Source organism: Lissotriton helveticus, chromosome 7 (genome assembly GCF_964261635.1).
Source record: "Lissotriton helveticus chromosome 7, aLisHel1.1, whole genome shotgun sequence".
Taxonomy (NCBI): domain Eukaryota; kingdom Metazoa; phylum Chordata; class Amphibia; order Caudata; family Salamandridae; genus Lissotriton; species Lissotriton helveticus.
The window spans coordinates 86386773-86398023 of NC_136068.1; the positions used below are offsets into that span (position 1 = coordinate 86386773).

An 11251-nucleotide genomic window follows, 5' to 3' on the forward strand; every position below is an offset into this window, starting at 1 on the left:
CAACACCTTCCCTACTGTTATGTGGGGCTGGAGTTGGAATAGAAAATTAAATTAATCCTCAATCCAGCGCACTCCAACGCAAGTCGTTGTAACGACTTGCGTTGTGAAAACCGAGTTGTAAAGTACCGCGATCAAAAAGATCGCATTGCACTGACATACACTGACATACATCCCTTTGTTTCCACCCACCTAATACGAATTATCAATGAGACGGTTCCTTATGGAAACAATCCAATATGAACATTGGTCATCCCACCCGTCTCACCTATAGCCCACTGCTTTCTTTAGATGGAACATTTGAGATTCATCCTTGTCCAAACCTCTCAGACTAGACTACATCCCTGCTGAGGTGCTCACATTGCATTTCAAAATGACAATTGACTTTCTTTAACTCCTCTGTTTCTTACCTAATTCAAAACTCTAGGGAACCCTCGTTAAGCATCAATCAGACTTCTTAATCTGTTTTTTCCATCACTTCCATCTCTACACCTCTTCTTTCTGCCTTTCAAAACCTCTACCTTTGACTGTCTCATTTCTCTCTTCATCTGATCTGTCCTTCTATACCTGCTTTCATTGGCCCCTTTTTCACCTTATTACCTTTCATCTCTCATAAATCTATCACTAAGTCACCTCCCTACCGGTCTACTTCTACCGCTCTGTTTTCATTCTCCCTACCTTTGCTGTCTACTTCAGACAGCATTTGTTGAGCACTGCACTGTCACCCCTAGGGGTATCCGGGCACTATCTCCCTGTCGAGGAGCCAGGTCTTGTGTCTCTTTCTGAAGTCTGCCAGCGAGGGGGCTGTAGAGTTCTGGAGGGGAAGGTGGTCCCTGGTCTTGGGAGTGATGTAGGAGAAGGAGCAGTCCCTGCTACGAATGCGTGGGGTATGTGCAAGGGTGAATGAAGAGGAGCGCAGGTGTCTAGAGGGTTGGTGGACGTTCAGTCAATGGTTGAGGTAGGCATGTCTTAGGCCGTGGAAGGCTTTGTAGGCGTGCATGAGAAGCCTGAACTGGCATCTTTCCTGGATGAGGAGCAAGTGGAGGTCTCTCATGTCGGGGGGCGATATGGGTTTGTTTGGCGATGTCCTGGATTAGACTTCACTCTAAAACCGTACCCAGCTCACCATCTCTCTTTCTCTACCTACCCCTTTCTCTTTAGGTCTTTTTTCCGACTACATCACATTTAATTTTTTGCCTAACTTTTTCCACTACCTCAACTCTATAAGTATCCATCTCATCCTCTCAGTATACCAATCTCTGTTCTTTATCTTTCTCCAGTCCCCCACCCCCGCTTTGTGTTTTATTCACTAGAGTTGAGGTCAATGTTGAGAAAGTAGTGTAAATGTAGAAAGAGGAGGAGGGAGGAGTCAGAAGAAGAGAATTACGAAGAAATGATCAGATCTCACCACAAGAAATGGTGAAAATCCTCTAATCACGGCTTAGATTTTCACTGTGTGGAGAGAACGCCCGTTGTGAAGGGTGACTCATTTGGGATTGCGAATATGCGGCAATTAAAGCTACAATTTCAAGCACGTGCATATGACTTATTTAATTGTTAGGCACTAGGTGACTAAACATCCTTCAAGTCACAGTTGCCCTGCCTTTAATACAATGTAGGAACAGGGTGGTTATAAACTGAATTCTTGTTAAGAAGTTATAATAAGTTGTTATATTACATACAAAAAAAAAAGAAACTTAGAACCTGGCCCAAAAAGAAATGCCTTTGTTCATGCTTGTTCAAGATTCCTTTTGATACTTTGGCTGGCAGATGCCAGGGAGCTTGTGCCATCAGCTGTTTTTTTTGTACCCCACTTTCTGATACTTTTATATATAAATGTAGTGTTGTTTGCCATCAGGTAAGCTTGAATTAGCTGAAAATCAGAAGTAAATTCATTGTTGTTCTATACAGGAACCCTCAAAATATTTCTTGTCCGTGACCACAAAAACCTTTAATGTGGCACAGGCAGTGGCAGCACCCCCATTGGGGCGTGGGGACATCGCCTCACTGCTTTCTCGCAGTGTGAGAAGCAGAAAAATAAAATGGTAAAACTACCATTTTATGTTCCTGCTTGTCGCACTGCGAGAAAGCAGAAGTGCCTGGTTGTGGGTGGGCGGTCCAGCTCGAGGGGAGGGGGGGGGAGGAGGCATGTGGAATTTGGGTAATTTTGCATTCCGCGGAGAACGGGAATTGCCAAACATTCTGCGATCCGTGGCTTCACAGAATGTTTTGCTTGTCCGCGCTTTCAAGATGCTTATTCGCGGGATATTTCCCCCCGAGCACGTAAACAGCTTTCGCGAACAGGAAAAAAGCATTGTGAACGGGTGGAACAAGCAATTCCGCGTGTTTGCGGAACTCGGCGTGCTCGCAGAGATTTTTACCCGTTTTGCTGAGTTTTGCGTATCGCGACTACGCAAATTCCACCCACCCCTAGTTCCCCCCCCACTGGGAGTGCCAATGGAGCCACATGGAGTCAGAGCCTTCAGAGATGCACCCACATACACAGCACCCATGTGACTCCTCAAAGGAGGGAGCACCCAGAGGTCCCATCAACAGCCGGAAGCACCCATGGGGTACCACTCACTGCCAGGAGCATCCAGAGGACCAGCCACATACACATCTAGGGAGTACCCACAGTCGGAAGCACCAAGAGATCCCACCAACAGCCGGAAGCACCTATCGGGTACCACTCACTGCTGGGAGCATGCAGAGTGCCAGCCATACACAACACCAAGGGGAGCACGCACAGCCGGGAGCATCCACAACCTTGTACAAGCAGGGAGGATCACAGGAGTAACCGCCTTCTGGAGCAACCAGTGACTTCCCAGAAAACCGGCAGGGGCAGTCAATGGGTACCCAATGGCGGAAATACCTAGTTAAGTCCCACATCCAGGCGCAACCAATGCCAGGAACAGACACTACAAGAAGTATTCAGAGAACAAACATAAATGAGTAGCACCCCCATACAGCATCTCTAAAAGAGTACCTAAGGCCAGGAGTACCGGTAGGGTCAGGGAGCACATGCAGTCATAAGCATACAGAATAAGACATAACTAGGAAGAGCAGACACACACACAACCTAGCGTACCCCCCAGCTCTGACCACTTAGGAAGCACCTGCAGCTTGCAAGCACCGCTTGGGGTGCCCAGGAAGCAGGCATAGACAGGAGGGCCAGGAAGCAGGCACAGATTGGAGGGTGGGTGCAAGAAACCGGAACAGCCGTGGGGGGTGAGGAAACAGGCACACACAGCCGGGGAGGGCAGGAAGCAGGCACGGCCGGCGGGGGACCTAGGAAGCAGGAACAGCCGGCGGGGGGCCCCGGAAGCAGGCACAGCCGGCGGGGGACCCAGGAAGCAAGCACAGCCGGCGGGGGACCCAGGAAGCAAGCACAGCCGGCGGGGAGCCCAGGAAGCAGGCACGGCCGGCAGGGGACCCAGGAAGCAGGCACAGCAGGAAGGGGACCCAGGAAGCAGGCACAGCAGGAAGGGGACCCAGGAAGCAGGCACGGCAGGCAGGGGACCCAGGAAGCAGGCACAGCCGGCAGGGGGCCCAGGAAGCAGGCACAGCTGGCAGGGGGCCCAGGAAGCAGGCACAGCTGGCAGGGGGCCCAGGAAGCAGGCACAGCCGGCAGGGGGCCCAGGAAGCAGGCACAGCCGGCAGGGGGCGCAGGAAGCAGGCACAGCCGGCAAGGGGCCCAGGAAGCAGGCACAGCCGGCGGGGAGCCCAGGAAGCAGGCACAGCCGGCGGGGAGCCCAGGAAGCAGGCACAGCCGGCGGGGAGCCCAGGAAGCAGGCACAGCCGGCGGGGAGCCCAGGAAGCAGGCACAGCCGGCGGGGAGCCCAGGAAGCAAGGAAACAAACACACACACACAGCCAGTGGGTCCCAGGAAACACACACACACATACACACTGCCAGTGGGTTCAAGTAAAAACACACAGCCAGTGGGTCCCATGAAACACACACAGCCAGTGGGTCCCAGGTAACACACACAGCCAGTGGGTCCCAGGTAACACACACACGCAGGAAGGGGACCCAGGAAGCAGGCACAGCAGGAAGGGGACCCAGGAAGCAGGCACGGCAGGCAGGGGACCCAGGAAGCAGGCACAGCCGGCAGGGGGCCCAGGAAGCAGGCACAGCTGGCAGGGGGCCCAGGAAGCAGGCACAGCTGGCAGGGGGCCCAGGAAGCAGGCACAGCCGGCAGGGGGCCCAGGAAGCAGGCACAGCCGGCAGGGGGCGCAGGAAGCAGGCACAGCCGGCAAGGGGCCCAGGAAGCAGGCACAGCCGGCGGGGAGCCCAGGAAGCAGGCACAGCCGGCGGGGAGCCCAGGAAGCAGGCACAGCCGGCGGGGAGCCCAGGAAGCAGGCACAGCAGGCACAGCTGGCAGGGGGCCCAGGAAGCAGGCACAGCCGGCAGGGGGCCCAGGAAGCAGGCACAGCCGGCAGGGGGCGCAGGAAGCAGGCACAGCCGGCAAGGGGCCCAGGAAGCAGGCACAGCCGGCGGGGAGCCCAGGAAGCAGGCACAGCCGGCGGGGAGCCCAGGAAGCAGGCACAGCCGGCGGGGAGCCCAGGAAGCAGGCACAGCCGGCGGGGAGCCCAGGAAGCAGGCACAGCCGGCGGGGAGCCCAGGAAGCAAGGAAACAAACACACACACACAGCCAGTGGGTCCCAGGAAACACACACACACATACACACTGCCAGTGGGTTCAAGTAAAAACACACAGCCAGTGGGTCCCATGAAACACACACAGCCAGTGGGTCCCAGGTAACACACACAGCCAGTGGGTCCCAGGTAACACACACAGCCAGTGGGTCCCAGGTAACACACACAGCCAGTGGGTCCCAGGTAACACACAGCCAGTGGGTCCCATGAAACACAGCCAGTGGGTCCCATGAAACACACACACAGCCAGTGGGTCCCATGAAACACACACACAGCCAGTGGGTCCCATGAAACACACACACAGGCAGTGGGTCCCAGAAAACACACACACAGGCAGTGGGTCCAGGAAAACACACACACAGGCAGTGGGTCCAGGAAAACACACACACAGGCAGTGGGTCCAGGAAAACACACACACAGGCAGTGGGTCCAGGAAAACACACACACAGGCAGTGGGTCCAGGAAAACACACACACAGGCAGTGGGTCCCAAAAAACACACACAGGCAGTGGGTCCCAGAAAACACACACAGGCAGTGGGTCCCAGAAAATACACACAGGCAGTGGGTCCCAGAAAACAAACACAGGCAGTGGGTCCCAGAAAACAGGCAGTGGGTCCCAGAAAACACAGACAGGCAGTGGGTCCCAGAAAACAGACACACATACAAACGGTGGGGCCTGGGGCCCAGGAAAAACACACAGCCAGTGGGTCCAGAAAACAACCACACCCACCAGTGGGTCCCAGGAAACACCCCACACACACAGGCAGTGGGACACCCACCACACACACAGCCAGTGGGTCCCAGGAAACACCCCCCACACACAGTCAGTGGGGCCCATGAAACACACAGCCCTTGATAACACTCACAGCCAGTGTGGACCCAAGAAACACCCACAGGTTGGTAAATCAGCCGTCACAAACGCACACAACGCGAAAAAAGCGTCAATTGCGTAACCGCAGCGATAATCATTCAAGGAGGCGTCCTAACAGTTCCATAATAGCTGCAGTCCTCCAAGTCCATTCTTCTCCCATAAGTATTTATTTAGGGGCACCTAACTGATTCCAATGACCATTAAAACCGGAAGAGGGGAAGGCGGTAGGTAACCCGCTGTCAGTGCGGCTCAGGATTCACCTGCTGGCTGCCTGGGACACGGAGTACCTTCCGCCAAGAGGCACCCAGCGCTCGCAGCACCCTCCCTCCCTCCAGAGGGGGCGTCACACTCACCACGGGCGGCTTTAATTACCTTGTCTTGCGGCTTTGGGAAAACAGATGAAAGTTCCACAGAACCTGCGGCAGGTGAGGAGGCGAGTGCGCTCACCTGAGCAGCGCCGCGTTCCGTCAGTGCCCGCAGCCGGCGTCCACCCTCACCTGTTGGTGCCCCGGACGGCGTACCGCTTCACACCCAGAGGCCGGGAGGTGGTCTGCAGGCCAGTGCCGGTTCCTGGGGCCTGTCCTGGGGCAGGAGGCGGGTACCTGTTCCACAGGTAGCGAGCATCGGGTCCTAGCCAGTAATGCTGCGCCTTACACACTCTGCCCGGAACAAGTTAAGCTCCTGGCCTCCAGGAGTCAGCAGCGCCTGTATCCGGACTTTCCCCCGATGTTTGAATAACCCTGGCGGTGTTTGATCTGCTGAGCGCTTCCCCAACACCGAGCCCCGCCCTCCTCTGTGACAGGTAGGGAGGGAGGGCGTTCACCTCACGCACACCCCACCTTTCAGGAAGGGGCGGAAGGGACCGCGGGCAGATGGAGGGACGGGCCGGCCTGTGACCCGAGAGCCCGAGGGAGCTGGAAAGCGTCCGACAGACCAGTGAACAATAGGAGGGCAGCGTTGAGAGTGCCCGGAGAGCGGATGACCAATCAGGATGCAGCTCGAATACATTCCAGCGTGTCTTAGATGAGAATTACAAGTTTTGGGATAATTATTTTAAGGGTTTTAGGTGGACGGAGTCACGACTTTGAAACAGGATCCTCCCTGTTGGGACCTTCACTCATGTCTCTAGGTTTAAATGCAAAAACACTGATGGATTTATTGAACAATGAACCTAAATGTCAGTAAACACCCTGAGGCAATCCATGTCAGCAATGCAGTCCCTGTTTACATGAACCTGTTTTACTTCCTTTTGCATTGCCTAAGATTACTTCCCTTTTCCAGGTGTTATTTTTCGTTAGTAGAGCACAGTATGAAATTTGTGGCCTGCACGTGTTCTGGTCAGTTCAGGTTGTGGGTGCCTGTTGATGGGGGACAGTCACCAGACAGGCAACTAGAGCCAAATTTCGGGGGGTGGGGGGATTGAAAAGTATTTCGGGGGGTGGGCTAATTCTTCCAACCATAGACAGAGAGGCTGAAAGAAGGGGTGAAAACACAACAAACACCTAATTTACAAGTAAATGGTCTTTTAAAGACCTGTTAAGTACTCGTGTGCGGCTGCAATTAGATGGTCGCCAGCCCACAAAGCTGTGTCTGACAGGCACAGTGCTTTACATGGGAAAAGAAAAGTGCAGGTACTCAGACAGCAAATTGAGCTATGACTAAAGGGGCGTGGCGAGGAGGCGGGTATAGGGGGTTGGGGCCAATGGGCGGAGCTACTGTGAAACATTTACAGGGAATCAATATTTTCTTGTCCTGAATTCTGCAGTCTCTGGTTGCTGCAGTTAATGTTAAATCTCTGAAGTCGTAGGGTTTGTAAAAATCCAGCCATCACAACAAAAAAAAACAAGTGAAGCAAATAAGTCACGTCCAGCATGAAAGCGGTAATGGTGTGCTATCTGACTGGACTTGCTATGGTGTGGTAGCGCACTTTCATTTAGAGGTTGCACATTTTCCATTGGCATGACCATTGAATTTGCACAGACCTGCAATTTTGTTGATAACGCTATACAGTGTACCAAGGATAATGTGTGGAATCGGGTTCCAGACAGTGGCGTAGCCAGTGTTGGCTGCCCGTGGTCCACGAAGGGCACCCTTCTAAGAGGGTGGCCGCCTTAGTGCCACACGAGGGCACACAAGTCTGTCCAGTCTGTAGGGACCCAGTAAGGGCCCGCGTGCCTCGTCACTTCCGGGAAGAGGTGGGCGGGGGATGCAGTATAGGTACTTCCAAACACCGACTAGCGACAGCCACGGTATAAGTGGTAAGCACCGATTGGCGACGGCCACGGTGTAAGTTGGCTCATCAGGCGGGCAGGCAGCGTAGGGGCCCACCTGCCCTTGGATCGCCTGTAAGATAACCCACCATGTTTGGCATATTTGTTATGCAAATAAACCTGCATCCATTTTCTCCACAAATGAGTGTTGTGTGGTTTATTTACTGATGATATTGCTGTATGTGTGATGGGGAGTGTTGCCAATATTGGCACTATGTGTCATGGTCCTGAGTGCAAGAAAGTAAGCCAACCCCTGCCCCTGTTTGATCTGTGAAATACAGCAATAATCTGGGTTCAGTGGGCCCCACAGGCCTCTGTTCCAACTGTACCAATAGAAGCTAGGCCCCTTGTTCCAGACAATATTTATTTTTGTACATCCCCCAGAAAAGTGTCATGCTTTGTTTTGATCCTAATACATTATTCCATGATACTTCAGAATTACAAAAGCACTGCTTCATATTTCCTTTCAAACTTTTTTCATTTTCATAAATTTTTTCAATAAAGAAAAACCTTAACAGATTTGCCTTGATCACGAGCAATTATCCAATATTAAAACACAAAATGCAACAAAAGAATTCTCACAACGGGGGTTAGAGTAGCGAGGGGAGGAGGGTGAGGAGGGAAGGGACCCTCCATTGGTGTGTATCAAGGGCGCAAACAGAGCCAAATTTCGGGGGGAGGGGGCTAAGAATTTTTTTTCGGGGGGGGGTGACTCTTTCAGCAATAGTTAGAGTGGAGATGCAGGGGCTCTAGAAGGGGTGAAAAAACAACTAAGCCTCATTTACAAGAGCATGGTCTTTTAAAGACCTGTGAAGTACTCTGGTGCGGCTGTGTGTGTGCCCAGGAAACTGTCTCAGCCCGGGCTGCCACACATGACAGAAGGGGGGGGCTGAAGCCCTTTGTGTATGATACGTTGTATTCTATCTGCCGTGCTGGGAGAACGTCATGCATGTCTCCCCCGTAGTGGGGTCGTGAGAGACTATATGGTACAAGGTCAACGTGCATCACAGCCACTATAGGTGGGAACGTGTAAAGCGCTATGGTGTCTGAACATTGACTGGTACTGGAGGTGGGGGGGTGCTGGGCTAGAAACCTTCAGAGGCCCGCTGGAATTCAGAAGAGGGGGTCGGGAGGAGTGCTGTGTCTGTCATAAATAGCAGCAATAGACATGCCATATATCCTTTGGTCGTGAGGTCGGGGTTGCTTTCTTACTTCTAATTGGACAGCACCAGAGGAAACAAGCTTTGGCATAGCCAATAGGTCTCGCTTTATAAGTATTTAGTTATGCAGCATAATATCCTTGGTGCAATAACATCAACTGTTCCATGGCTAAAAACTTATAAGGTCCCAAAGGGGAGACCTATTGGCTATGCCATTGCTTGTTTGTTAAGACAAGGGAAGATTAAGTGATTTGCCCAGAGTCACAGGACGTTGAGCCGACACAGAAACTTGAACCTGTTTCAATATAGAAAAAAAAAAAATACACCCTTCTGCAAGTAATATGGTAGGTACGCATATTTAAATAGCTCATAAAAAGGTACAAAAATAGGACATTGTGTAAAGTCCAGAGCTATGGCAGATCCATATTATTTGCTGCGCACTTGCTGCCAGGCACCGGACCTTAAGAACCAGGAAGGCGCAACTATTAACTGGTGATCTGCCCCTGCCCTTGATGCTGGGTAAGCGACAACGTGGGGACCCATGCAGAGGCTGATGGATGACAGTGGATTGGTGCGGTGCGGGCCGCACGGAGCTGAGGCCTACTGCCCATGAGGCAGTGTATCGCTGATCTGGAAGATCCCACGGACCCGCCGGCCTCATTTGCTGCCTGCCAAGGAACTCACTGCATGAAGAAAGTGAGCCCAGCAGCAACGACATCAGGGCCCCGCAGCAGCTGGACATATTCAGCATAGCTGAGAGCAAAGAGGGGCCCACACCAGATGGACACCATGTAGGCCAGCTTCTGGGTGCGGCGGACAGGTGTCAGCTACCCCGAGGGTGTGCCCCCGGCCCAGCGGGCCAACAGCTGAGTGTGACATGCAGTGGGAAATGCCATAGGTGCGCGAACACCGGACCTTTCTTTTGAGCCCCAGAGCGGGAGGTGCGGCTCTGGTGGAGCCCTGAGGGCGGTGCACGAAGCCCAGGGGGGGCACGGAACTGACGATGCATTGCCTCATCGATCCCTGGGAGAGAAACGCGATAGAGGGTTCAACTGACTGCAGAGTCGGAAACGCCAAAGTAAGGGCCTGTGGGGGCTGAGGAGCAGATAAAGCCACAAGAGCACCTGGCGCAGCGAGGGGAACTACACGTGGACGGGCTGAGACGACTTCGGACTGATAGCTAAGACAAAGACCACTGAGGTGGACCATTGCCCGTGAGGGGGGACTGCCATTTTGCCTCCCTTGGTGATAGAATATAGGGCCCCGGCTCTTAGCTTGCAGCGATAAAATTCCCCAAGGTGCTCCCAGGACTCACCAGCACTAACTTCTACAGGCCACCGGCACACGACTACAGACATCTCATTCCATTAAACTGGTCTGGGCTGGACTGCCTGGAGGCAGCCTCTCACGCGCGGATCTTGGGATCCAGGCGAACTGAGATGGGTGGGAGGAGAGGGGCTGCGCGATTCCTTTGTGAGAGCGATAATTGCTGTCATATGGAGGCGCTCCCTCCCGCAAGTGAATCGCCAGACGTGCATGCGTTGCCATTGAAGGCAATGGAAAGCATGCACGTCTTTGGCTAAAGGTCTTTTTGCCTATGCAGCGCATGCGCGCTACATAGGCGAGCCCTAAAAAATCTGTGCTTTCAAATGAGTTTTATGTTTGGGGGATGGTGAAGTTGAAGAAATAAAAGAAAAACATGTCGAAAGAGAGAAAGAAAAGACTTGTTGAAAACAAAAAGAGGATGTGTTTGTAGTATATCAGAAATATTTAGGGAGAAAAATTTCAATAGGTGTCTAACAGAGTGATAGACTGCACAGGAAAGTGGTGTTAGGGGGAATTCAGGAGTTAATAAGACAAGAGACCACTACCATTTTCACGGACATTAGTAACGTTTAATTCACAGTCTCAGAACCAATGTTCTTGCTCATTATTTGATGCCACTAACAAGCATTGGAAAAACCATTAGACTTGTTTTAAACGTATGTCTGTGGTTGTGTTGTAATTCTGGATGCAATTACAGAAAATTTACAGGCTCTTGGGGTGGCACACTGTTTTTACTCTTAATTGACCATGCTCCTTTTCGAGGTCCTCATATTTTTTAACCCACTTAAAGCATTAACTATTACCCCCTCACATATTTGGCAGGGCAAACTTTCCAACATTTATCAGGGCGAGAGGGTGTAAAAAAAGGTGAAACATTCGGAATTCAGCGTAAGTTAAAAACTTGAAATAGGACGTGTTTATTCCACATAATAAATACCTCACCCTGTGGTAGTGGTTTTTACCAAGC

General features: G+C 52.4%; 1 protein-coding gene across 3 annotated transcripts in view; it reads right to left on the reverse strand.

Moving 5' to 3' along the window:
- LOC144768144 (pleckstrin homology domain-containing family G member 6-like) overlaps window positions 1–6323 on the reverse strand; it is a 191000-nt gene extending 184677 nt beyond the window's left edge. For 2 of the 3 annotated variants that reach the window (XR_013598486.1, XM_078651579.1), the window contains exon 1: window positions 5901–6323. The gene's annotated coding sequence lies outside the window, so the exon portion shown is untranslated. The remainder of the gene's footprint in view (window positions 1–5900) is intronic. The other variant, XM_078651580.1, reaches the window with a different exon arrangement.
- Between the last annotated feature and the right edge of the window lie 4928 nt (window positions 6324–11251).